Source organism: Triticum aestivum, chromosome 7B, assembly GCF_018294505.1.
Source record: "Triticum aestivum cultivar Chinese Spring chromosome 7B, IWGSC CS RefSeq v2.1, whole genome shotgun sequence".
Taxonomy (NCBI): domain Eukaryota; kingdom Viridiplantae; phylum Streptophyta; class Magnoliopsida; order Poales; family Poaceae; genus Triticum; species Triticum aestivum.
In genome coordinates this window covers 176,572,011-176,598,972 of record NC_057813.1, presented here as the reverse complement: position 1 = coordinate 176,598,972, position 26,962 = coordinate 176,572,011, and positions in this window count along the sequence as shown.

Genomic DNA, 26,962 nt, shown 5'->3' with positions numbered 1-26,962 from the left:
GTTTCAAAATAGGTCCCTGTTTAAAGAATACTTCATCTATTTCCCTTTTTTCATTCATAAACATATCATTTTCATGGTCTAGCAACTATTTTTCTAAAGTATCATTAGAAGGCACGACAATAGAAGCAAGACCAATAATTTCATCTTTACTAGGCAATTCTTTATCATGGGGTTGTCTACGGAATTTACCAAAATTAAAATCATGAGACATATCCCCTAAACCAACAGTAACAATATCTTTTTCGCAGTCTATCTTAGCATTAACAGTATTCAAGAAGGGTCTACCAAATATAATGGGACAAAAGTTATCTTGTGGGGAACCAAGAACAAGAAAATCGGTAGGATATTTAAGTTTCCCACACAAGACTTCAACATCTCTAACAATCCCTACTGGGGAAATAGTATCTCTATTGGCAAGCTTAATGGTAACATCAATATCTTCTATCTCAGTAGGTGCAATACCATGCATAATTTCTTTGTATAAGGAGTGAGTTATTGCACTCACACTAGAACCCATATCACGTAAGCCATGATAACAATGATCTCCTATTTTAATAGAAACAAACAACAAGCATGCCAACAACAGGTCTATGTTTATTTTTAGTATCAGGTCTAGCAATTCTAGCAGCTTCATCACATAAGTAAATAACATGCCCATCAATATTATCGACCACGAGATCTTTAACCATAGCAATACTAGGTTCAACTTTAATTTGTTCAGGGGGTGTAGATGTTCTAGCATTACTCTTACGAACCACAGTTGCAGCTTTAGCATGATCCTTTATTCTAACAGGAAAAGGTGGTTTCTCAATATAAGCAGTAGGAACAATAGGATCAACATTATAAGCAATAGTTTTCTCTTCAACTTTAATAGGTTCTACTACTTCACTTCAATGGGAGGATGATATCTAAACCACTTCTCCTTAGGGAGATTAACATGAGTAGCAAATGATTCACAGAAAGAAGCTACTATCTCAAAGTCAAGTCCATATTTAGTGCTAAATTCACGAAAAGCATCGGTATCCATAAAAGATTTAACACAATCAAACTTAGGTGTTATACCTCACTCCTTACCTTCGTCGAGTTCCCAATCTTCAGAGTTGCGTTTAATTATTTCCAATAAATCCCATCTGAATTCAATAGTCTTCATCATAAAAGAACCAGTACAAGAAGTATCGAGCATGGAGCGATTATTGAGAGAAAGTCGAGCATAATTTTTTTGAATAATAATTTCTCTTGCGAGCTCATGATTGGGGCATGAATGTAACATTGACTTAAGCCTCCCCCAAGCTTGAGCGATACTTTCTCCTTCGTGAGGCCAAAAATTATATATATATATATATATATATATATATATATATATATATATAATTACGATCACGATGAACCAGATGCATTGGATAAAACTTCTGATGAAATTCCAATTTCAATCGGTTGTAGTTCCATGATCCAATATCATCACATAGCCTAAACCATGTCAATTCCTTCCCCTTCAAAGATAAAGGGAAGACCTTCTTCTTGATAACATCCTCGAGCATACCTGCAAGCTTAAATAATCCACAAACTTCATCCACATAGATTAGGTGCGTATCAGGATGTAATGTTCCATCTCCGATAAAAGGATTAGCTAGCAGTTTCTCTATCATACCCGAAGGAATTTCAAAGTAGATATTTTCAGTAGGTTCAGTAGGTTGAGGAGCAACTCTTTGCTCTTCCAGTCGGGGCGAAGATACCCCAAACAAGCCCCTCAAAGGATTATTTTCCATAGTAACACGTGATAGTAAATTTGAGCACACTATATAAATTTTTCCTTACCAAATTCCACCTACCAAAGGAGGTTCACTCCCCAGCAACGGCGCTAGAACAGAGTCTTGATGACCCACAAGTATAGGGGATCTATCGTAGTCCTTTCGATAAGTAAGAGTATCGAACTCAACGAGGAGCAGAAGGAAATGACAAGCGCGGTAAGGTATTCTTTACAAGCACTGAAATTATCGGTAACATATAGTTTCATGATAAGGTAATTCGTAACGTGTAACAAGTAACAAAAGTAAAAAAGGTGCAGCAAGGTGTCCCAATCCTTTTTGTAGAAACGGACAAGCTTGAACAAACTCTTATATAAAGCAAAGCGCTCCCGAGGACACATGGGAATTATCATCAAGCTAGTTTTCGTCATGCTCATATGATTCGCGTTCGTTACTTTGATAATTTGATATGTGGATGGACCGGTGCTTGGGTACTGCCATTCCTTGGACAATCATCCCACTTATGATTAACCCCTCTCGCAAGCATCCGCAACTACGAAAGAAGAATTAAGGTAAACCTAACCATAGCAGGAAACATATGGATCCAAATCAGCCCCTTACGAAGAAACACATAAACTAGGGTTTAAGCTTCTGTCACTCTAGCAACCCATCATCTACTTATTACTTCCCAATGCCTTCCCCTAGGCCCAAACAATGGTGAAGTGTCATGTAGTCGATGTTCACATAACACCACTAGAGGAAAGACAACATACATCTCATCAAAATATCGAACGAATACCAAATTCACATGACTTCTTATAACAAGACTTCTCCCATCTCCTCACGAACTAACATAACTACTCACAAATCATATTCATGTTCAAAATAAAAGGGGTATTAATATGCATAAAGGATCTGAACATATGATCTTCCACCGAATAAACCAACTAGCATCAACTACAAGGAGTAATCAACACTACTAGCAACCCACAAGTACCAATCCGAGGTTTTGAGACAAAGATCGGATACAAGAGATGAACTAGGGTTTGAGAGGAGATGGTACTGGTGAAGATGTTGATGGAGATTGACCCCCTCTCGATGAGAGGATCGATGGTGATGACAATGGTGACGATTTCCCCCTCCCGGAGGGATGTTTCCCCGACAGAACAACTCCACCGGAGCCCTAGATTGGTTCCACCAAGGTTCCGCCTCGAGATGGTGGCTCTTTGTCCCGAAAGCTTCCTTATGATTTTTTCCAGGGCAAATGACACCATATAGTAGAAGATGGTCGTCGGGGGGCTGCCAGGTGGCCCATGAGGCAGGCGGCGTGCCCAGGGGGTAGGGCGCGCCCTCCACCCTCGTGGACAGTGGGTGGCCCCCTCTGGTGCTTTCTTCGCCCAATATTTTTAATATATTCCGAAACTGACTTTCGTGGAGTTTCAGAAATTTTGGAGTTTCCAGAATAGGTCTCTAATATTTGCTCCTTTTCCAGCCCAGAATTCCAGCTGCCGGCATTCTCCCTCTTCATGTAAACCTTGTAAAATAAGAGAGCAAAGGCATAAGTATTGTGACATAATGTGTAGTAACAACCCATATTGCAATAAATATCGATATAAAATAATGATGCAAAATGGACGTATATCAACCAACTCTAATGTCACCTAGATACCCCAATGTCCACCGCGAGTACCCGCGAGTTAATTATATGATATGTATCAAACAATTTCAGATTCATAATACTCAATCCACACAAAGAACTACAAGGGGACCCCAAAGTTTCTATCGGAGAAAAGATAATAAAAACGTACATCAACCCCTATGCATAAATTACCCCAAAGTCACCGCGGGAATCCGCAAGTTGAGTGCCATAACATATATCAAGTGAATCAAAATAATACCCCATTGTCACCACGGGTATTCATATGCAAGACATATATCATGTGTTCTCAGATCTGAACATTCAATCCGACAAGACAAAACTTCAAAGGGTAAAGATTCAAGTCATCACAACAAGAGTAGAGAGGGGAGAAACATCATATGATCCATCTATGTTAACAAAGCCCATGATACATCAAGATTGTGACATCTCAAGATCGCGCGCGAGAGAGATTAAACACATAGCTACTAGTACAAACCCTCAGCCCCGAGGATGGACTACTCCCTCCTCATCCTGGTGGCCACCGGTGATGATCTCCCCCTCCGGCAGGGTGCCGGAACTGGCTCCCGATTGGTTTTCGGTGGCTACAGAGGCGTACGGCGGCGGAACTTCTGATCTAGGGTTATTTCTGATGGCTTCTCTATTTATAGGAATTTTTGGCGTCGGTCTCACGTCCAGATGGGCCTCGAGGTGAGCATGATACACTGAGGCGCGCCTGGGGGCCCAGGCGCGCCCTGGTGGGTTGTGCCCTCCGCGTGGCTCTTCTGCCCCTCCCGCGAAGCTTCGGGGGTCTCTTTTGTTCCAAAAAATATCATCAAAAAGTTTCAGTTCATTTGAAGACACTGTCAGTCCGGGTTAGTTCCATGCAAATCATACCAAAACCATATAAAATTGTTGTAAACATGTCATGAATACTTCATAAATTATAGATACGCTGGAGACGTATCAGCATCCCCAAGCTTAATTCCTACTTGCCCTCGAGTAGGTAAATGGTAAAAGAAATAATTTATGAAGTGTGAATGCTAGAAAAGTGCACAAGTTTGATCAATGACAATTTCAATCACTTTTCCTAGCATCGTAACAACAATTCTTTCTTATAGAAACTTCTCACGACCAAGTAGCAACCAATTCACATGTTAAGGTTCAAACAATGAATTGTCTTGAAACTCAACAACCTATATTCTTAGTCACCAAAAAATTGCAATTCAACTTATTCAATAGAGTCTAAGTAAGAGCTCCACATACTCAACCATCATATAGTCTTCTATGATTGCTAACACTCACCGCATACACATGAGCAAAACATTTCAACCGGACACATAGAAATATAGGGGCTTGTAATTTCGCCTCCCAATGTATTCACCTCAAGGGAATAATAACTCATGCTACCCATATCCAACTGGATATATGTGCCTAGATCTTTCCTCACCACATGATGCTTGCCAAAAGAGAAAAATAAAAAGGAATAGAGAGAAGAACTTTGACTCTTTGCATAAAAGTAAATACTGAAAAGTAAGAGATAGGCCCTTCACAGAGGGAAGCAGAGGTTGTCATGCACTTATTTGTTTGTATGCTCAACCCCTTAGTGCAAAAGAACATCACGTTATATTGCCCCTTATGATAGCAACCTTTATTATGCAGTCTATGAATTTTATTCTTTCCCATCACAAGTTCGTACAACTCTCAATTTTCTCTTACACTAAATGATCTAACACTTTTAGAAGCAATTTTTATTGCCTTATTGCATCGATGACAACTTACTTGAAGGATCTTGCTCAATCCATAGGTAGGTATGGTGGACTCTCAAAACAAGATTTGGGTTTAATGGTTTTTGGATGCACAAGTAGTATCTCTACTTGGTGCGGAATTTTTGGCTAGCAAAGATAGGGGGCAAGCACCACATGTTTAAGGATCTATGACAATATAACTTCTATGTGAATATGAACAAACATAAATCATTACATTGTGTTACTTGTCCAACGTCAACAATTTTGGTATATAATATTTTGATGGGGGCTCACAATCACAAAAGATTTCCAAGATAATGTATTTGCATGTGAAAGTTCTCTTCCTTATACTAATTATTCGTGAATTGCTTGTATGACCAATATTTTGATTGTCAAGCTTCAAAAGATTTCACTTTCTAAACCCAATGTGAAGCTACCACTAGGAATGATGTAATTTTAACTTCATGATTTTCAATTTATTCAATGATTTACTCATAGGATATAAGTGAAGCACTAGAGCAAATCCATAGAAAAGAGCTTCGTCGACGGGATGTGAGTGCCGCTTACTTAGCCTCCCTGGCAACTAATTGAGGACTCTCTTTTATTTAAAATGTTTCAGGTCTAAGTAATTTATTAAAATATAAAGCAAAAACAAAACTAAATTACATTCCAAGCATAGCACAACTCATGTGAAGAAGCAAAAACTTAGGCTCAACCGATACTAACCGGTAATTGTTGAAGAAGAAAGGTGGGATGCCTACCGGGGCATCCCCAAGCTTAGATGCTTGAGACTTCTTGGAATATTAGCTTGGGATGCCTTGGGCATCCCCAAGCTTTAGCTTTTGTGTCTCCTTAATTCCTCTTATATCACGGTTTCCCTAAATCTCAAAAACTTCATCCACACAAAACTCAACAAGAACTCGTGAGATAAGTTAGTATAAACCAATGCAAAAACCTTATCATTCTCTACTGTATAAAATCACAAAAAATATTATTCAACATTGCATACTAAATGCCTCTGCATATTTAATACTCCTATCCTCAAATAGAATCATCAAACAAGCAAACATATGCAAACAATACAAACATAACAGCAATCTGCCAAAACAATACAGTCTGTAAAGAATGCAATATTAATCATACTTCCCTAACTCCAACAATTATGACAAAAATACTAAACTGTAGAAACTTTATTAGAGCTTATTTTGCAAAAAGTTTCAACAATTTATCACATTCTGAATTTTCTAGGGTATTTTTGCAACAGAGGTAAACTTTCTGTTTTGAAACAGCAACATGTATACTTGCAAAATAAGCATGGCAAAGGCTATCATTGACTTTTTTATTGAAATAAAAGATGCAAAACATTATTATAAATAACAGAAAGCAAATACTAACAAAATAAAATGATGCTCCAAGCAAAACTCATATCATGTGACGAATGGAAATATAGCTCCAAGTGAGGTTACCAATAATATTGGAGACGAAAGAGGGGATGCCTTCCGGGGCATCCCCAAGCTTAGTTGCTTGGATCTTCCTTGAATATTACCTTGGGGGTGCCTTGGGCATCCCCAATATTAGGGTCTTGTCACTCCTTATTCTCCTCATATCGACATCTCACCCAAAACTTGAAAACTTCAATCACACAAAACTTAACGGAACTTTGTGAGATAGGTTAGTATGATAAAGAGCAAACCATTTCACTTTTGGTACTATAAAAGACAAGATTCATAATTGTTTCCACACAATTACTACTGTATCATATTATTTCCACAATTTATATTGAGCAGCATAGGCCATAGAAACTAGGGAACAAGCAAACTATGCATTGAAAACAGAATCTGTCAAAAACAGAACAGTCTGTAGTAATATGTACTCAAACCATACTTCTGCTACTCCAAAAATTATTAACAAAATAATACCACGTGATAAATTTGTATATTAATCTTATTAAAAAAGAATAAACTCAAAAGCACTCTTCTGTTAAAAATGAGAGTTATTTTCGTGAGCGCAAAAGTTTCTGTTTTTCAGCAAGATCAAATCAACTATCACCCAACATGATCCCAAAGGCTTTACTTGGCACTTTATTGAAACAAAAACAATAAAAAATGATTACTACAGTAGCATAATCATGTGAACACACAAAAACAATATATAAAAGTGTTGGGTTGTCTCCCAACAAGTGCTTTTCTTTAATGCCTTTTAAGCTAGGCATGATGATTTCAATGATGCTCGCATAAAAGATAAGAATTGAAACACAAAGAGAGCATCATGAAGCACATGACTAGAACATTTAAGTCTAACCCACTTCCTATGCAAGGGATTTTATGAGAAAACAACTCATGTGAACAAGAATCAACTAGCATAGGAAGGCAAAACAAGCAAAACTTCAAGATTTTCAACACATAGAGAGATAACTTGATATTGTTGCAATATGTAAAAGCATAAGTTCCTCTTTCATAATAATTTTCAGTAGCATCATGAATGAATTCAAAAATATAACTATTACATAAAGCATTCTTTTCATGATCAATAAGCATATAAAATTTATTACTCTCCACATAAGCAAATTTATTCTCATCAATAGTAGTGGGAGCAAACTCAACAAAATAACCTTCATGAGAGTGAAAATTAAAATCACGATGACAAGTTTCATGGTTATCATTATTCTTTATAGGATACATGTCATCACCATAATCATCATAGATAGGAACTTTGTTATCATAGTCAATTGAAACCTCATCCAAAATGGTGGATTCATCACTAAATAAAGTCATGACCTCTCCAAATCCACTTTCATCATTGTGATAAGATTCAACACCCTCCAAAATAGTGGGATCATTACCTAGAGTTGACACTCTTCCAAACCCACATTCATCATTGTAATCATCATAAATAGGAGGCATGCTACCATTATAACAAATTTGCACATTAAAACTTGGGGGAATAAAAATATCATCTTCATCAAACATAGCATCCCCAAGCTTATGGCTTTGCATATCACTAGCATCATGGATATTCAAAGAATTCATACTAACAACATTGCACTCATGCTCATCGTTTATGGCAAACATTCTATTGAATTAGTCTTCTATCAATGGAGCACAATTTTCATTTCCATCATTTTCACGAAAGACATTATAAAGACGAATAATATGATGCAACCTCAATTCCATTTTTTTGTACTTTTCTTTTATGAACCAAACTATTGATAAACAAGAAACTAAAAGGTTCGATTGCAAGATCTAAAGATATACCTTCATGCAATCACCTCCCCGGCAATGGCGCCAGAAAAGAGCTTGATATCTACTATGCAACTTTATTCTTGTAGACACGTGTTGGGCCTCCAAGCGCAGAGTTTTGTAGGACAGTAGCAATTTTCCCTCAAGTGGATGACCTAAGGTTTATCAATCCGTGAGAGGTGTAGGATGAAGATGGTCTCTCTCAAACAACCCTGCAACCAAATAATAAAAAGTCTCTTGTGTCCCCAACACACCCAATACAAATTATACAATGGTACGTTGTATAGGTGCACTAGTTCGGCGAAGAGATGGTAAAACAAGTGTAGTATGGATAGTAGATATTGGTTTTTGTAATCCGAAATTATAAAAACAGCAGGGTAACCAATAGTAAACGGGCACAAAAATGGTATTGCAATGCTGGAAAATGAGGCCTAGGGTGCATACTTTCACTAGTGCAATCTCTCAACAATGCTAACATAGTTGGATCATATGATTATCCCTCAAAGTGCAATAAAGAATCACTCCCGAGTTCTTATTAGCGGAGAACAAAAGATAGAAACTGTTTGTAGGGTACAAAACCACCTCAAAGCTATTCTTTCCGATCAATCTATCCTAGAGTTCGTACTAAAATAACAACAAGCTATTCTTTCCGATCAATCTAATCAAGAGTTCGTACTAAAGTAACACCATATGATACATATCAACCAACTCTAATGTCACCTAGATACCCCAATGTCACCGCGAGCACCCGTGAGTTAATTATACGATATGTATCAAACAATTTCAGATTCATAATACTCAATTCGCACAAAGAACTACAAGGGGACCCCAAAGTTTCTATCGGAGAAAAGATAATAAAAACGTGCATCAACCCCTATGCATAGATTACCCCAAAGTCACCATGGGAATCCACAAGTTGAGTGCCACAACATATATCAAGTGAATCAAAATAATACCCCATTGTCACCACGGGTATTCATATGCAAGAAATATATCATGTGTTCTCAGATCTGAACATTCAATCCGACAAGACAAAACTTCAAAGTGTAAAGACTCAATTCATCACAACAAGAGTAGAGAGGGGAGAAACATCATATGATCCATAACAAAGCCCGTGATAACATCAAGATTGTGACATCTCAAGATCACGTGGGAGAGAGATTAAACACATAGCTACTGGTACAAACCCTCAACCCCGAGGATGGACTACTCCATCCTCATCGTGGTGGCCGCCGGGATGATGAAGATGGCCACCGGTGATGATCTGCCCCTCTGGCAGGGTGCCGGAACAGGCTCCCGATTGGTTTTCGGTGGCTATATAGGCGCTCGGCGGCGGAACTTCCGATCTAGGGTTATTTCTGATGGTTTCTCTATTTATAGGAATTTGTAGCGTCGGTCTCACGTCCAGATGGGCCTCGAGGTGAGCGCGAGACACCGGGGCGCTCCTGGGGGCCCAGGCGCGCCCTGGTGGGTTGTGCCCTCCTTGTGGCTCTTCTGGCCCTCCCACGAAGCTTCAGGGGTCTCTTTTGTTCCAAAAAAATTGTCAAAAAGTTTCAGCTCATTTGAAGAGCTTTCATTTCTGCACAAAAAACAACACCACGGTAGTTCTGCTGAAAACAATGTCAGTCCGGGTTAGTTCCATGCAAATCATACCAAAACCATATAAAATTGTTGTAAACATGGCATGCATACTTCATAAATTATAGATACGTTGGAGACGTATCACATAACAAAATTATCATCCCCAAGCTTGTAGCTTTGCATATTATTAGCGCATATTACATTAATAGAATTTATAGTAAAATCATTGCAATCATGCTTTTCATTCAAGGAGCTATCATGAATTGCTTTATAAATTTATTCATCATAATTTTCAGATTCACAAATCTTAAGCAAAACTTCATAAAGATAATCTAGTGAACGCAATTCACTAGCAATTGGTTCCTCATAATTGGATCTTTTAAAAACATTAGTAAGTGAATGAGGATCCATATCAATAGATTTTTAGCAAGCGAATATGCAAGTAAATAGGAGGCACATGGCAACACAACAAACATAAGATCGAATGAGAAGAAGGCGAACGAAAAAGAAGGCGAATAAAACGACAAATTTTGGTGAAGTGGGGGAGATGAAAATGAGAGGCAAATGGCAAATAATGTAAATTGCAAGGAGATGAAATTTGTGATTAGGAACTTGATAGATGTTGATGATGTCTCCCCGGCAACGGCGCCAGTAATTCCTTTTGATGTCGCTTGAACTATGTCAGTATATCCCCAAAGAGGAAGGGATGATGCAGCACAACTATGGTAGGTATTTCCCTCGGTTATGAAACCAAGGTATCAATCCAGTAGGAGAACCAAGCAAAACTATGTAAACGGTACCTGCAGACAAAGAACAAATACTTGCAACCCGACGCGTATAAGTGGTTTTCAATCCCTTCTTCGGGTAACGGCGCCAGGAATTGTCAAGTTGACGGGATACAATTGTGATAGATTGGATAAATAGATCTCGATAAAACGTGAAATAAAAGATGCAAATAAAAAGTGCATCAAGGTATTTTTGGGTTTTTGGTATAATAGATCTGAAAATAAAAGTGGCAAATAATAGATTGGAAAGCAAATATGATAAAGAATAGACTCGGGGGCCGTAGATCTCACTAGTGGCTTCTCTCAAGAAAATAGCACACGACGGGTAAACAAATCACTATTAGGCAATTGATAGAACCTCAAATAATTATGACGATATCCAGGCAATGATGAATATATAGGCATCACGTCCAAGATTAGTAGACCAACTCCTGCCTGCATCTACTACTATTACTTCACATATCGACCGCTATCCAACATGCATCTAGTGTGTTAAGTTCATGGAGAAGCGGAATAATGCAATAAGAATGATTATATGATGTAGACGAGATATATTCATGTAGGAATAGCCCCCATCTTGTTATCCTTAATAGCAACGATACATGTGTGTATTGCTGCCCCTTCTGCCACTGGGAAAGAACACCGCAAGATCAAACCCATCACAAAGCACATCTTCCCATGGCAAGAAAAATTGATCTAATTGGCCTAACTAAACCAAAGATTCAAAGAATAAATATGAGGCTATAAATAATCATGCATATAAGAGATCAAAGAAGACTCAAATAGTATTCATGGATAAAAGATCTGATCATAAATTCAAAGTTCATCGGATCCCAATAAATTGTAACTCCCAAGCCGACAAAATACTTGGAATGTTACCACATACAACTTTAGGAAAGTGAATATGCCCTCAAAGGAAATTTCGGTAGAGTTTCCTCTATTTCTAAGGACATCCACGACATGCAAATCATAAGATTATATAACATAAGGAACCAAACACAAGCATAAAGCACGAAGCTAAATACCATAAGCAAGAACCACTTCGAAACTCTAGGTGGTAACGCAAGTCTTGGTGGAAGTTGGTTAAGCCATACAGACTGAAAGCGTAACTCTCAAACTCCAAGATATTCCACCACATGTAGTAAGGTATAATCTATACAAAGCTCTCAAAACATGGTGCTAAAAGATAATATATGATATCCGTGTAGTGACGATGGTGATGACGCTACCCCCATGACTCCCATGCATATCGTGTTCAGGGTCTACCTAAAACATGTAAGCAACAAGGGTGAGTACAAAGACTCAGCAAGTTCACAAAGGAATAATAAACAGTATGATTCCAAGTCTTTGTTAACACCATACACTCATCAACATTCAACACATATAATGGTGTCCTACATGCCTAAATGCTCATCTCATCTCATTGCGTATACCTGTATCGCTTGAGTGGACGCCCGTCGACATCCTCTCACTCCAACATATGGAGGTTGCCTCCAAAGTAGGTCACAACCCAACAATGGAGGTCCCAATGTGCCTACCCAAGGTAGGGAACTCTTTCTTTCATTATCATCATGAGTGCATATATGCAAATGCAAGCAAATACTTGAATCAACATGTCTTTGTCATCATCATCTCCATCTTAATAAGCATCATTGGCATGGGGGCAAATATCATAAAAAATGGAGGGTAGGGAATATGCAAAATCATTATCCCTCCGTGAACTTGCCTCAACCGCGGGGCACAAATTGTGAGTCAAGCGATCCCGAACCAGAAGTGCCCACACCCGTAGTCAAGCATATATCCCCAATCACTACAGTACATGGACTCAATCACATAAGCATATATAATTTAGCTTCGCTTCTATGCGCAAGACCCCAGCTCATGTCTATTTATCACAATAAGTCCTCACACGAACAACAATGACGAAATCTAAGAATATAAGTCTTGATCCATCCTCCCAAGTCCATACATAAAATTCTGTCCAACGTAGCACATCCAACATTAACAATTTCATAGTGTTTAATATACAAAACAAAATCTAAAAAATGATATGTGTTTAAGTATCTACAGAACAACCTCTACAATTTTCATGTTATACATTTATTTTAATTCCACCTCTAACAAGGCCTAATCTCCCATATGGAAGAAATACTGTGCCCAGAAACATATATTTTGGGACAGCAAACTAAACTGATGGCTGCTCTCAAACCGTACATCCACGCAATACAAATTAATACTCTAAAGAAACATTGAAACTTTATCTAAAACTTATGTAAAGGGACGGACTCAAAATTCTGAGCCTAGCTAACTCATTTTTAGATATACACTTGTTGTCCAGATTTGACCATACAGTTTTTAACTGAACCAAGTTCAGTTTACAGCCAGAGTCACCCCGCACTCCAGATTTTCTCTAAAAGGCAACCAACATCTCGCAATATTGCTCATAAATGGGCTATCACCCCTAACTGATTTGGTTAATAAAAGGATCCAGCATAAAATAGGGCTGCTATGCACCTTACATGGATGCTACAAAAACACTAGAAAACCAAGTTCAGTACATGCAAGACTAGTTAATTTGCTCACATAATTAACCAAAGTCTTAGTTTAACACCTATTAACCTGTAGCTTCTCATCACTCTTACACGTACATCTAGTAGGACAATGAACTAAAATAAAAATAGCTGCAGACTATTACTCCAATAAGAATCACGTATACTGGAGGTAACTAACCGAATTAGCAAGTACTAGACAGAAACTAACACCTGAAGCAGGGAACCCTCTTGGTCAAAAGTAAACAATTTCTATAGTTGGAAAATTTTAAAGGATCAACTTCCATCAAAGGAGGTGATGTTCCCCAAAACACCAAACGGAATTTCAAATTGGTTCATGAATCCATCTCCGGTTCTTGAATCTATTTCTCATCTATGTGCTGCTACCCCAAATCCCTAGTTCTGCCCTAGCCAGCACCATAGAGAAGGAGATCTGGGACATACCGCTAGCAACGACTGACTTTGAGTAGCCACCTCTGCCTAGGAACACACATGGAGGGACAGGGCGCCCGGGACCAACCTCACGACTGCGACAACCAGCAGCGGCGGCAGCGGCCTAAGAGCATCTCTAGCTGCGCCCCAACAGCCCCCCAGGGCGACTTTTTTCACGCCGGCACCGAAAAAATCCCCCAGTCGCTCCCCCAAGACGCCGAAATCCGCCGGCTCGGCCTGTTTTTGGGCCCGACAATCCCGGGCGAACCCAGCGCACTGGGGGGCGCTCGGGGGCTCCGGCGGAAGGGGAAAACACGTCTCGGCCATACTGTCAGGAGAAAAGTCAAGGCAATTGCCCAGATTCGCCCCACCCCCACGCTCTTGGCCACCACCTTGCCGATCCCGGCGCTGCCGACCGCCCAACACCGCTAGATGGGCCATTCCCCGCCAGAAAAGAGAGAAGGTTTCGCCGCGGCAACCTCTCCACCACCTTTTGGGCGAGTTTTCTGGCGCTCCGGCCGCGCAGGGCGGTATACCGGCGGCTGTCCGCCCACCACGCCTGTCAGGTGTCCGGTGATTTGTTTTCTCGATGATGGACTCAGATGAGGAGGAGGTGCTCGCGGCGTTGCTGGAGAAGGAAGCCGATGTCGACGTCTAGGACGAGGAGCATCTTATGGTCCTCACCGCCCTCGCTGGCCTGCTCGCGAGCAATGAAAAGCCGCGGTAAGGTGGCTCGGCGCCGGGAGGCTGAAAGCAAAGAACTAACATCGTCTGGAAGGCTATTGCATGCTCTACTCCAACTACTTTGCCGATGCTCCATTGCACCGTGACAAAGTATTTCGGCGCCGTTATCGGATGGGCCGAAAACTTTTCCTCATGATTGTGAATTCCATCTGGGAGTTCGACAACTACTTCAAGTGCTAGAAGGATTGCACCGGCACACTTGGATTCACCTCAAAATAGAAGTGCACGACAGCTATGAGGATGCTTGTATACGGAGCTCGGTGATTCACTCGATGACTATGGGCGCATGGCCGAGTCCACGACCATTGAGTGTTTCTACAAGTTCCGCAGGGCAGTGGTGGCAGTGTTTGGACCGCAATACCTGCGATCACCCAATGCTGAAGACACTACTCGGATCCTAGCATAGAATGCAGCAAGAGGATTTTCTGGGATGCTTGGAAGCATCGACTGCATGCATTGGAAATGCAAGAATTGTCCATTTGCTTGGCAGGGGATGTACAAAGGCGCCAAAGGTGGTTGCAGTGTGGTACTTGAGGCATGCTACCTCTTGAGCACTGCGTTGGTTTTCCCCGAAGAGGAGAGGATGATGTAGTAAAGTAGCGTAAGTATTTCCCTCAGTTTTTGAGAACCAAGGTATCAATCCAGTAGGAGACCACAGACAAGTCCCTCGTACCTACACAAAACGATAGCTACTCGCAACCAACGCGATTAGGAGCTGTCAATCCCTTCATGGTCACTTACGAGGGTGAGATCTGATAGAGATGATAAATAATATTTTTGGTATTTTTGATATAAAGATGCAAATTGAAAAGTAAAAGGCAAAGTAAAAACAAAGCAAATAATAAAGTTATAGAGATTGATATGATCAGAATAGACCCGGGGGCCATAGGTTTCACAGTGGCTTCTCTCAAGAGCATAAGTATTCTACGGTGGGTGAACAAATTACTGTTGAGCAATTGACAGAATTGAGCATAATTATGAGTATATCTAGGTATGATCATGTATATAGGCATCACATCCGAGACAAGTAGATCGAAATGATTCGACATCTACGACTATTACTCCACTCATCGACCACTATCCAGCATGCATCTAGAGTATTAAGTTAAAACAGAGTAACGCCTTAAGCAAGATGACATGATGTAGAGGGATAAATTCATGCAATATGATAAAAAACCCCATCTTGTTATCCTCGATGGCAACAATACAATACGTGCCTTGCTGCCCCTGCTGTCACTGGGAAAGGACACCGCAAGATTGAACCCAAAGCTAAACACTTCTCCCATTGCAAGAACTACCAATCTAGTTGGCCAAACCAAACGGATAATTCGAAGAGACTTGCAAAGATAACTCAATCATACATAAAAGAATTCAGAGAAGATTCAAATATTATTCATAGATAATCTGGATCATAAACCCACAATTCATCGGTCTCAACAAACACACCGCAAAAAGAAGATTACATCGAATAGATCTCCACAAGAGAGGGGGAGAACATTGTATTGAGATCCAAAAAGAGAGAAGAAGCCATCTAGCTACTAGCTATGGACCCGAAGGTCTGAAGTAAACTACTCACACTTCATCGGAGAGGCTATGGTGTTGATGTAGAAGCCCTCCGTGGTAGATGCCCCCTCCGGCGGAGCTCCGGAACAGGCCCCAAGATGGGATCTCATGGATACAGAAAGTTGCGGCGGTGGAATTAGGTTTTTGGCTCCGTATCTGATCTGTCGGGGGTATGTAGGTATATATAGGAGGAAGGAGTACGTCGGTGGAGCAATAGGGGGCCCACGAGGTAGGGGGGCGCGCCCTAGGGGGGGGGGCGCCCCCCACCCTCGTGACCTCCTCGGTTACTTCTTGGAGTAGGGTTCAAGTCTCCTGGATCACGTTCGGTGAGAAAATCACGTTCCCGAAGGTTTCATTCTGTTTGGACTCCGTTTGATATTCCGTTTCTTCGAAACACTGAAATAGGCAAAAAACAGCAATTCTGGGTTGGGCCTCCGGTTAATAGGTTAGTCCCAAAAATAATATAAAAGTGGAAAATAAAGCCCAATATAGTCCAAAACAGTAGATAAAGTAGCATGGAGCAATCAAAAATTATAGATACGTTGGAGACGTATCAAGCATCCCCAAGCTTAATTCCTGCTCGTCCTCGAGTAGGTAAATGATAAAAAAGAATTTTTGATGCGGAGTGATACTTTGGCATAATTTCAATGTAAATCTTCTTAATTGTGGCATGAATATTCAGATCCGAAAGATTCAAGACAAAAGTTCATATTGACATAAAAGTAATAATACTTCAAGCATACTAATCAAAGCAATCATGTCTTCTCAAAATAACATGGCTAAAGAAAGTTATCCCTACAAAATCATATAGTCTGGCTGTTGCTCTATCTTCATCACACAAAGTATTTAATCATGCACAACCCCGATGACAAGCCAAGCAATTGTTTCATACTTTAGTAATCTCAAACTCTTTCAACTTTCACGCAATACATGAGCGTGAGCCATGGACATAGCACTATAGGTGGAATAGAATGGTGGTTGTGGAGAAGACAAAAAGGAGAAGATAGTCTCACATCAACTAGGCGTATCAACGAGCTATGGAGATGCCCATCAATAGATATCAATGTGAGTGAGTAGGGATTGCCATGCAACGGATGCACTAGAGCTATAAGTATATGAAAGCTCAACAAAAGAAACTAAGTGGGTGTGCATCCAACTTGCTTGCTCACGAAGACCTAGGGCAATTTTGAGGAAGCACATTATTGGAATATACAAGCCAAGTTCTATAATGAAAAATTCCCACTAGTATATGAAGTGACAACATATGAGACTCTCTTATTATGAAGATCATGGTGCTAATTTGAAGCACAAGTGTGGTAAAAGGATAGTAGCATTGTCCCTTCTCTCTTTTTCTCTCATTTTTTTTTTGTTTGGGCCTTTTCTCTTTTTTTATGGCCTCTTTTTTTCGTCCGGAGTCTCATCCCGACTTATGGGGGAATCATAGTCTCCATCATCCTTTCCTCACTGGGACAATGCTCTAATAATGATGATCATCACACTTTTATTTTTCTTACAACTCAACAATTACAACTCGATACTTAGAACAAAATATGACTCTATATGAATGCCTCCGGCGGTGTACCGGGATATGCAATGAATCAAGAGCGACATGTATGAAAATTATGAAGATGGCCTTGCCACAAATACAATGTCAACTACATGTTCATGCAAAAAACAATATGGCAATGATGGAGCGTGTCATAATAAACGGAACGGTGGAAAGTTGCATGGAATATATCTCGGAATGGCTATGGAAATGCCATAATAGGTAGGTATGGTGGCTGTTTTGAGGAAGGTATATGGTGGGTGTATGATACCGGCGAAAAGTGCACGGTATTAGAGAGGCTAGCAAAGGCGGAAAGGTGAGAGTGCGTATAATCCATGGACTCAACATTAATCATAAGAACTCATGCATTTGTTGCAAAAATTTAGAAGTCATCAAAAACCAAAGCACTACGCGCATGCTCCTAGGGGGATAGATTGGTAGGAAAAGACCATCGCTCGTCCCCGACCGCCACTCATAAGGAAGACAATCAATAAATAAAATTGTGCTCCAACTTCATCACAAAGCGGTTCACCATACGTGCATGCTACGGGAATCACAAACTTCAACACAAGCATTCTTTAAATTCATAATCACCCAACTAGCATTACTTTGATATTATCACCTCCATATCTCAAAACAATTATCAAGCATCAAACTTATCTTAGTATTCAACGCACTCAAAAGAAAGTTTCACATATCTTGAATACCAAGTATATTATCATTAAGCAAATTACCATGCTAATAACGACTCTCAAAATAATCTAAGTGAAGCATGAGAGATCAATAGTTTCTTTAAAACAAATCCACCACCGTGCTCTAAAAGATCTAAGTGAAGTACTAGAGCAAAAATTATCACGCTCAAAAGATATAAGTGAAGCACTATGAGCAAAACTATCAAGCTCAAAAGATATAAGTGAAGCACATAGAGTATTCTAGCAAATTCCAGTTCATGTATGTCTCTCTCAAAAGGTGTGTACAGCAAGGATGATTGTGGTAAGCTAACAAGAAAATACACAAATGATACAAGACGCTCCAAGCAAAACACATAACATGTGGTGAATAAAAATATAGCTCCAAGTAAATTACCGATGGAAGTAGAAGAAAGAGGGGATGCCTTCCAAGGCATCCCCAAGCTTTGAATTTTTGGTGTCCTGGGATTATCTTGGGGGTGCCATGGGCATCCCCAATCTTAGGCTGTTGCCACTCCTTGTTCCATAATCCATCAAAAGAATTCACCCAAAACTTGAAAACTTCACAACACAAAACTCAATATAAATCTCGTGAGCTCCGTTAGTGAAAGAAAACAAAAGACTACTTCAAGGTACTATAATGAACTCATTATTTATTTATATTGGTGTTAAACCTACTGTATTACAACTTCTCTATGGATTATAAACTATTTTACTAGCCATAGATTCATCAAAATAAGCAAACAACACACGCAAAACAGAATCTGTCAAAAACAGAACAGTCTGTAGAAATCTGTAACTAACACAAACTTCTAGAACTCTAAAAATTCTACCAAAATAGGAAGTCCTGGACAATTTGTCTATTGAACATCATAAAAAAGAATCAACGCAAAAGCACGTTCCTGTGATTTAACAAAATTATATTCGTGCGTGCAAAGTTTCTGTTTTTCAGCAGAATCAAATCAACTATCATCGCATGTTATCCTATAGGTTCTACTTGGCACAAACACTAATTAAAACATAAAACCACATCCAAACAGAGGCTAGATGGATTATTTATTCCTAAACAGAAACAAAAAAAAAATTGGGTTGCCTCCCAACAAGCGCTATCGTTTAACGCCCCTATCTAGGCATAAAAACAAGGATAGATCTAGGTTTTGCCATCTTTGGTAGGCAATCCATAAGTGGCTATCATGATAGATTCATATGGTAATTTTATTTTCTTTCTAGGGAAGTGTTCCATTCCCTTCTTTAAGGTAAATTGGAATCTAATATTCCCTTCCTTCATATCAATAATTGCACCAATCGTTCTAAGGAAAGGTCTACCAAGAATAATGGGACATGAAGGATTGCAATCTATATCAAGAATGATAAAATCTACGGGCACATAATTCCTATTTGCAACAATAAGAACACCATTAAATCTTCCCATAGGCTTTTTAATAGTAGAATCCGCAAGATGCAAGTTTAGAGAGCAATCATCAAAGTCACAGAAATCTAGCAAATCACACAAAGTTTTGGGAATAGTAGAAACATTAGCACCCAAATCGCACAAAGCATGAAACTCATAATCTTTAATTTTAATTTTAATAGTAGGTTCCCAGTCATCATAGAGTTTTCTAGGGATAGAAACTTTCAACTCAAGTTTTTCTTCATAAGATTGCATCAAGGCATCAACAATGTGTTCGGTAAAGGCCTTATTTTGACTATAAGCATGAGGAGAATCTAGCACGGATTGCAACAAGGAAATACAACCAATCAAAGAGCAATTTTCATAATTAAATTCCTTGAGATCCAAAATAGTGGGTTTAGCAACATCTAGGTTTTTATTTCTTTCAATCCCACTTTCATCAATTTCATCATCAAGGTCTAGAAACTCCGAATTCTTAGAACGCCTTCTAGGTAAAGGAAGATCATATTCAGTTTCATCAAGATTCATATTGCAAAACAAAGATTTAATAGGGGACACATCAATAACTTTTAGATCTTCATCTTGATTTTCATAGGAATTGGAAGAACACGCTTTAATAAAGGCATCTTTGGAAGCACGCATCCTAGCGGTTCTTTCCTTGCACTCATCAATGGAAATTCTCATGGCTTTGAGGGACTCATTGATATCATACTTAGGAGGAATAGATCTAAGCTTTAAAGAATCAATTTCAAGAGAAATTCTATCAACGTTCCTAGCCAAATCATCAACTTTAAGCAATTTCTCTTCAAGCAAAGCATTAAAATTCTTTTATGAATTCATAAACTCTTTAACACTACTCTCAAATTCAGAGGGCATCTTATTAAAATTTCCATAAGAGTTGTTGTAGGAATTTCCATAATTATTAGAAGGATTACTAGGATAAGGCCTAGGATTAAAATTCCCTCTATACGCGTTGTTTCCAAAACTATTCCTACCAACGAAATTCACATCCATAGATTCATTATTATTCTCAATCAAAGTAGACAAAGGCATATCATTGGGATCAAGAGAAGTATTTTTAGTAGCAAACATCTTCATAAGTTCATCCATCTTTTCACTCAAAACATTGATTTCTTCTATAGCATGCACTTTTTACTAGAAGATCTTTCGGTGTGCCATTGAGAATAATTGGCCATAATATTATCAAGCAATTTTGTAGCATCTCCTAACGTAATTTCCATAAACGTGCCTCCCGCGGCCGAATCTAAAAGATTTCTAGAAGCAAAATTCAATCCGGCATAAAAATTTTGTATGATCATCCATAAATTCAAACCATGAGTAGGGCAATTGCGAAGCATCAATTTCATTCTTTCCCAAGATTGGGCAACATGCTCATGATCAAGTTGTTTAAAATTCATAATATCGTTCCTAAGAGTGATGATCTTAGCGGGAGGAAAATACTTAGAGATAAAAGCATCTTTGCACTTGTTCCAAGAATCAATACTATTTTTAGGCAAAGACGAAAACCAAATTTTAGCATGATTTCTAAGTGAAAACGGAAATAACTTCAATTTGACAATATTGTTATCCGTATCTTTCTTCTTTTGCATATCACACAAATCAACAAAATTGTTTAGATGAGTAGCGGCATCTTCACTAGGAAGGCCGGCGAATTGATCTTTCATAACAAGATTCAGCAAAGCGGTATTGATTTCACAAGACTCATCATTATTAAGAGGAGCATTCGGAGTACTAAGGAAATCATTATTATTGGTATTCAAGAAGTCACACAATTTGGTATTATCTTGTGCCATGGCAACAAGTAATCCAACACACAAGCAAACAAAAAGGCAAACGGGAAAGAGAGGAGGAGATTGGGAAAGAGATGGCGAATAAAACGGCAAGGGTGAAGTGGGGGAGAGGAAAACGAGAGGAAAATAATGTAATGCGAGAGATAGGGATTGTGATGGGTACTTGGTATGGTTGACTTGCTTGCGTGAGCCTCCCCGGCAACGGCGCCAGAAATTCTTCTTGCTACCTCTTGAGCACTGCGTTGGTTTTCCCCGAAGAGGAGAGGATGATGCAGTAAAGTAGTGTAAGTATTTCCCTCAGTTTTTGAGAACCAAGGTATCAATCCAGTAGGAGACCATGCACAAGTCCCTCGTACCTACATAAAACGATAGCTACTCGCAACCAACGCGATTAGGGGCTGTCAATCCCTTCACGGTCACTTACGAGGGTGAGATCTGATAGAGATGATAAATAATATTTTTGGTATTTTTGATATAAAGATGCAAATTGAAAAGTAAAAGGCAAAGTAAAAACAAAGCAAATAATAAAGTGATAGACATTGATATGATGAGAATAGACCCCGGGGCCATAGGTTTCACTAGTGGCTTCTCTCAAGAGCATAAGTATTTTATGGTGGATGAACAAATTACTGTTGAGCAATTGACAAAATTGAGCATAATTATGAGTATATCTAGGTATGATCATGTATATAGGAATCACGTCCGAGACAAGTAGATCGAAACGATTCTGCATCTACTACTATTACTCCACTCATCGACCGCTATCCAGCATGCATCTAGAGTATTAAGTTAAAACAGAGTAATGCCTTAAGCAAGATGACATGATGTAGAGGGATAAATTCATGCAATATGATAAAAACCCCATCTTGTTATCCTCGATGGCAACAATACAATACGTGCCTTGCTGCCCCTGATGTCACTGGGAAAGGACACCGCAAGATTGAACCCAAAGCTAAACACTTCTCCCATTGCAAGAACTACCAATCTAGTTGGCCAAACCAAACGGATAATTCGAAGAGACTTGCAAAGATAACTCAATCATACATAAAAGAATTCAAAGAAGATTCAAATATTATTCATAGATAATCTGCATCATAAACCCACAATTCATCGGTCTCAACAAACACACCGCAAAAAGAAGATTACATCGAATAGATCTCCACAAGAGAGGGGGAGAACATTGTATTGAGATCCAAAAAGAGAGAAGAAGCCATCTAGCTACTAGCTATGGACCCGAAGGTCTGAAGTAAACTACTCACACTTCATCGGAGCTTCGGAACAGGCCCCAAGATGGGATCTCGTCGATACAGAAAGTTGCGGTGGTGGAATTAGGCTTTTGGCTCCGTATCTGATCTGTCGAGGGTACGTAGGTATATATAGGAGGAAGGAGTACGTCGGTGGAGCAATAGGGGGCCCACAAGGTAGGGGGCGCGCCCTAGGAGTGACCTCCTCGGTTACTTCTTGGAGTAGGGTCCAAGTCTCCTGGATCACATTTGGTGAGAAAATCACGTTCCCGAAGGTTTCATTCCGTTTGGACTCCGTTTGATATTATGTTTCTTCGAAACACTGAAATAGGCAAAAAGCAGCAATTCAGGGCTGGGCCTCCGGTTAATAGTTTAGTCCCAAAAATAATATAAAAGTGGAAAATAAAGCCCAATATAGTCCAAAACAGTAGATAAAGTAGCATGGAGCAATCAAAAATAATAGATACGTTGGAGACGTATCAAGGCAGTGGCCACACAAGACCTCTGGATTAGGCACTTCTTCTTTGGTATGCCAGGAACTCACAATGACATCAACGTGCCACAGTGCTCCCATGTCTTTGCCAAGCTTGTTGAAGGTCATTCTCCTCTGGTGACCTTCGAGGTCAATGGGCAGCACTACAACAAGGGGTACTGTAACGCCCCGGATCCGATGCGCCAGGTGTCTGCCAGTTATTCGTCGTTGTTGCCATGTCATTCGCTTGCGTGTTGCATTTTGCCATGTCAACATCTGCATTTCATCTGCATGTTTTTCAAAACTTGCATCCGTTCGGTTTCCGCCGGTTCTCTCCGTTGTCCATTCACAGTCCAGACACACTCGCACGCGCCCGTGGCACCTTTGAAATATTATTTTATAAGTGGCATAAAAATGTTCTCGGAATGGGGTGAGAGTTGGTGTGCGGTCTTATTATAGTGTAGACAGGCCGCCTGCCAAATTTCGTCGCATTCGGAGTTTGTTTGACTGCCCAACCGTTAAATATATAACCGCGATATGGCCGGTATATTCGTCGGACGTTTCGGTCTCCGGAACTACTGTCGGGCCTCTCTCTCTTCTCAGCCCAATGCATCCTACACAGCCCACCTATGCCCATCCTACTCTTCCTCATGTCTGGAGCCGTCCGATCGTGATCCGAGGGTCCGAAAACGGATGGAAACCCCCAACCCTAGCTGCTTTTGCTATATATAGACCCCTCATGCCATTTTTGGCCTTCTCCTTCCTCCTCCTCGGAATCCGCGCCCCCCCAATCATCAGCCGCCGCCACCAGCCACCTTCTCCTCGTTTTCCGGCGAGCCCCAACCCTCCACCGCCAAGTGGCTTGTCCCCACTGGCCGCGCCGCCGCCAGCCGCCGAAGCCAGCCTTTCCTAGGCCTCCATGAGTCCTCCCCGCGCCCCACTTTGCCGCGGGCCCGCCAGGACCCAGATCGGGCCCTGGGAAGCCCGCCCGAGCCCGTGCACGCCGCCGTCCGCCCGATCCCGCAGGCCCGCACACGCCTGGCTCGGGAGCTCCTCTGCCCGAGCTCCCTTGCTGTGACCCCGCCGCCTTGTGGCCGCTGTCTACGCCGCCGGCAACCAGCGCCTCGCCGGAGCTGACTCGCCGCCGCTGAAGCTTCTGACCAGGCCGGAGCCCCGCTGCCGTCTCCCTCCTCACCGTCCTACGCCTCTCCCTCACCCGGCTTTCCTCTCTTCCCTGTAGGGAACCACCGCCGCCGCCGCTTGCTACCGTCGGTGTCCCTGCCTCGCCACCGGCCGGATCCGGTGCCCGGAGGCCCGATCCCAGCCTCTCCGCTGCACTCGCGCCTCGCCGGAGTACCGGCCGCAACCGGCGGTGCCGCCACCATGACCCTGCGTGGGGACGAGCAGAGGAGCCGCTCGTCCCGCTCGCGCTCGCCCACCTGGGACACGTGGGCCCCGACCCAGCATGCCGGCCCGCTGCAGCCTCCCCGCCGGCCCAACCAGACCACCTCGCGACCTGGGCCAATCCCACTAGGTGAGCCCCGCCTATGTCCCGCTCTGTGCGTCATATACCTAAAATGTGCACACTCAATTTTTTCCCTAAAAATTACTAAGTCCCCAGAGATCATAACATTTTGTGCCCATGTGCATCGCATCATAACTTTATGTGTGCTGCTCCGTTTCATGCATATAATATATCAAAATGTTCACTGAGAGATGCTCTACATTTCATTCCATTGCACCATGTTCATTTGATCTCTTCTTGATGCCCTAACTGCTGTTCCAAGAGTGCTATGTAATGTTAGTTTCAGATTCTTATCAGGATGTGGACATTTGTCATTTTTGCCATGTTTAATGTGTGCCTCCTATGAACTTGAGCCCTACATGTGTTTTGAAGTATGCCATTCCATCTTTACAGTGGTGCAATCCATGTATTTTTGTAAGTCTTGTAGTGAATGCATCGAGCTCGTGAAGTATGGTACTTGCTGTTGCTATTTTGCTAGTCTGAATCTGCTATATCCTGATGCTATGTAAACCTGCTTCTACAAGTCATTCTATGCATAACATGAAGATGTTGACTAATAATGTTTTGTTTTACATGTCATGCTATATCCATACATGCCATTGGTTCTATTTATGGCCTGCTGTATCTTGTTGTAATCTTGCTCCCAATTTGCTAAATAATGTTGCTATCAGCCTGTTAACATTAAGTTCAATTTTTGCCATGAGCCTTGCTAGTGATCCATATACCCTATGAACTTGCTCTTGCCATGCTTAGCTTCATAAACATGTCCTCGTACTGTTGATCACCTTGCCATGCCATGTATTGCTCTGTGGTGAGTGGTACAAGCTCACCAATATGCCTACTTATTGTTATTCCTGCCATGTATGAATCTGTCATATCATTTGCCATGTTTGCATGGATCCTACCATCTTTTCAGTTGATCTTTGGAATTATCTCATTAAGGGAGTTTTGTTCTTTGTCTTTATTATTATCATGCATGCCTTTGTTTGCCATGTTAAGTTCCTGTAACATGTTGTTTGATAGCTCTAAAATTTTCAAGCTGATGTTATTTTCTGCTAAGTCTGAAACTCTTATTATTTGCAATCTTGCCATGTCCTTTTGAGCATGTTCTAGTGATTTCTGGAGATAGCTTAGTGTTCATGTTTTGTCATGCTTTACCTGTACTTCATGCCCATGCCTTTTGTTTTCACGTTGAGATCCCGTAGCATATTGTTTTGATGCTTGCTAGGTGCCTAGTTGCTGTTTTGGACAGCTTATCCTTTAAACTTGTATAGAGTGTATGTATTGAACTGTTGCCCCGTTCTGAGTGTGCTCTATATGAAACTTGCTTAGTTTTGCATGTAGTTTCATGTTATCATGTTGCATCCATGTTTTGAGAGTGTTTGCTTGATGTTTGTATGTATTTTGCATTAATGCCATGTTTAACTTGTTTTGCTCATATCTTCTAGGTTGTAGCTCTGAACTAAATGAACTTTATATGTAACTTAACTAGAATCTCGTGTAGATCATCTTGGTGCATCTTAACTTGCTGTTTAACAACTTGAACATAAGGTTTATTCAGATCAGGACCAATTTCGAAATTTACATATGAGGATTTACCGGAATTGTTATATGTTGTTTCCGGCCTCGTTTAAACCTGCTTTGATGTGTTGCTCTTGTATGCATCATCTCTTGCCATGAGTAGCTTCATGTAGCTTTGTCATGCATCATGCTTGGTTGTGCATCATGTCATGTATATGTGTGGTGTGTTTACCTTGTTGTGTGCTTCTTCTCGATAGTTCCTGTTTCGTTGCGATCGTGAGGATTCGTTCGTCTACGCTTGGTTCGGCTTCATCCGTTCGTCTTCTTCCTGGACTCGTTCTTCTTCCTAGAGGGATTTCAGGAAAGATGACCGTCACCTTGGATCTCACTACTATCGTTGCTATGCTAGTTGCTTCGTTCTATTGCTATGCTGCGCTACCTATCGCATGTTTTTCAAGCCTCCCAAATTGCCATGTCAGCCTCTAACCCTTTTCACCCTTCCTAGCAAACTGTTGTTTGGCTATGCTACCGCTTTTGCTCAGCCCCTCTTATAGCGTTGCTAGTTGTAGGTGAAGTTGAAGATTGCTCCATGGTGGACATGATTATGTTGGGATATCACAATATCTCTTATATTATTAATGCATCTATATACTTGGTAAAGGGTGGAAGGCTCGGCCTTATGCCTGGTGTTTTGTTCCACTCTTGCGACCCTAGTTTCCGT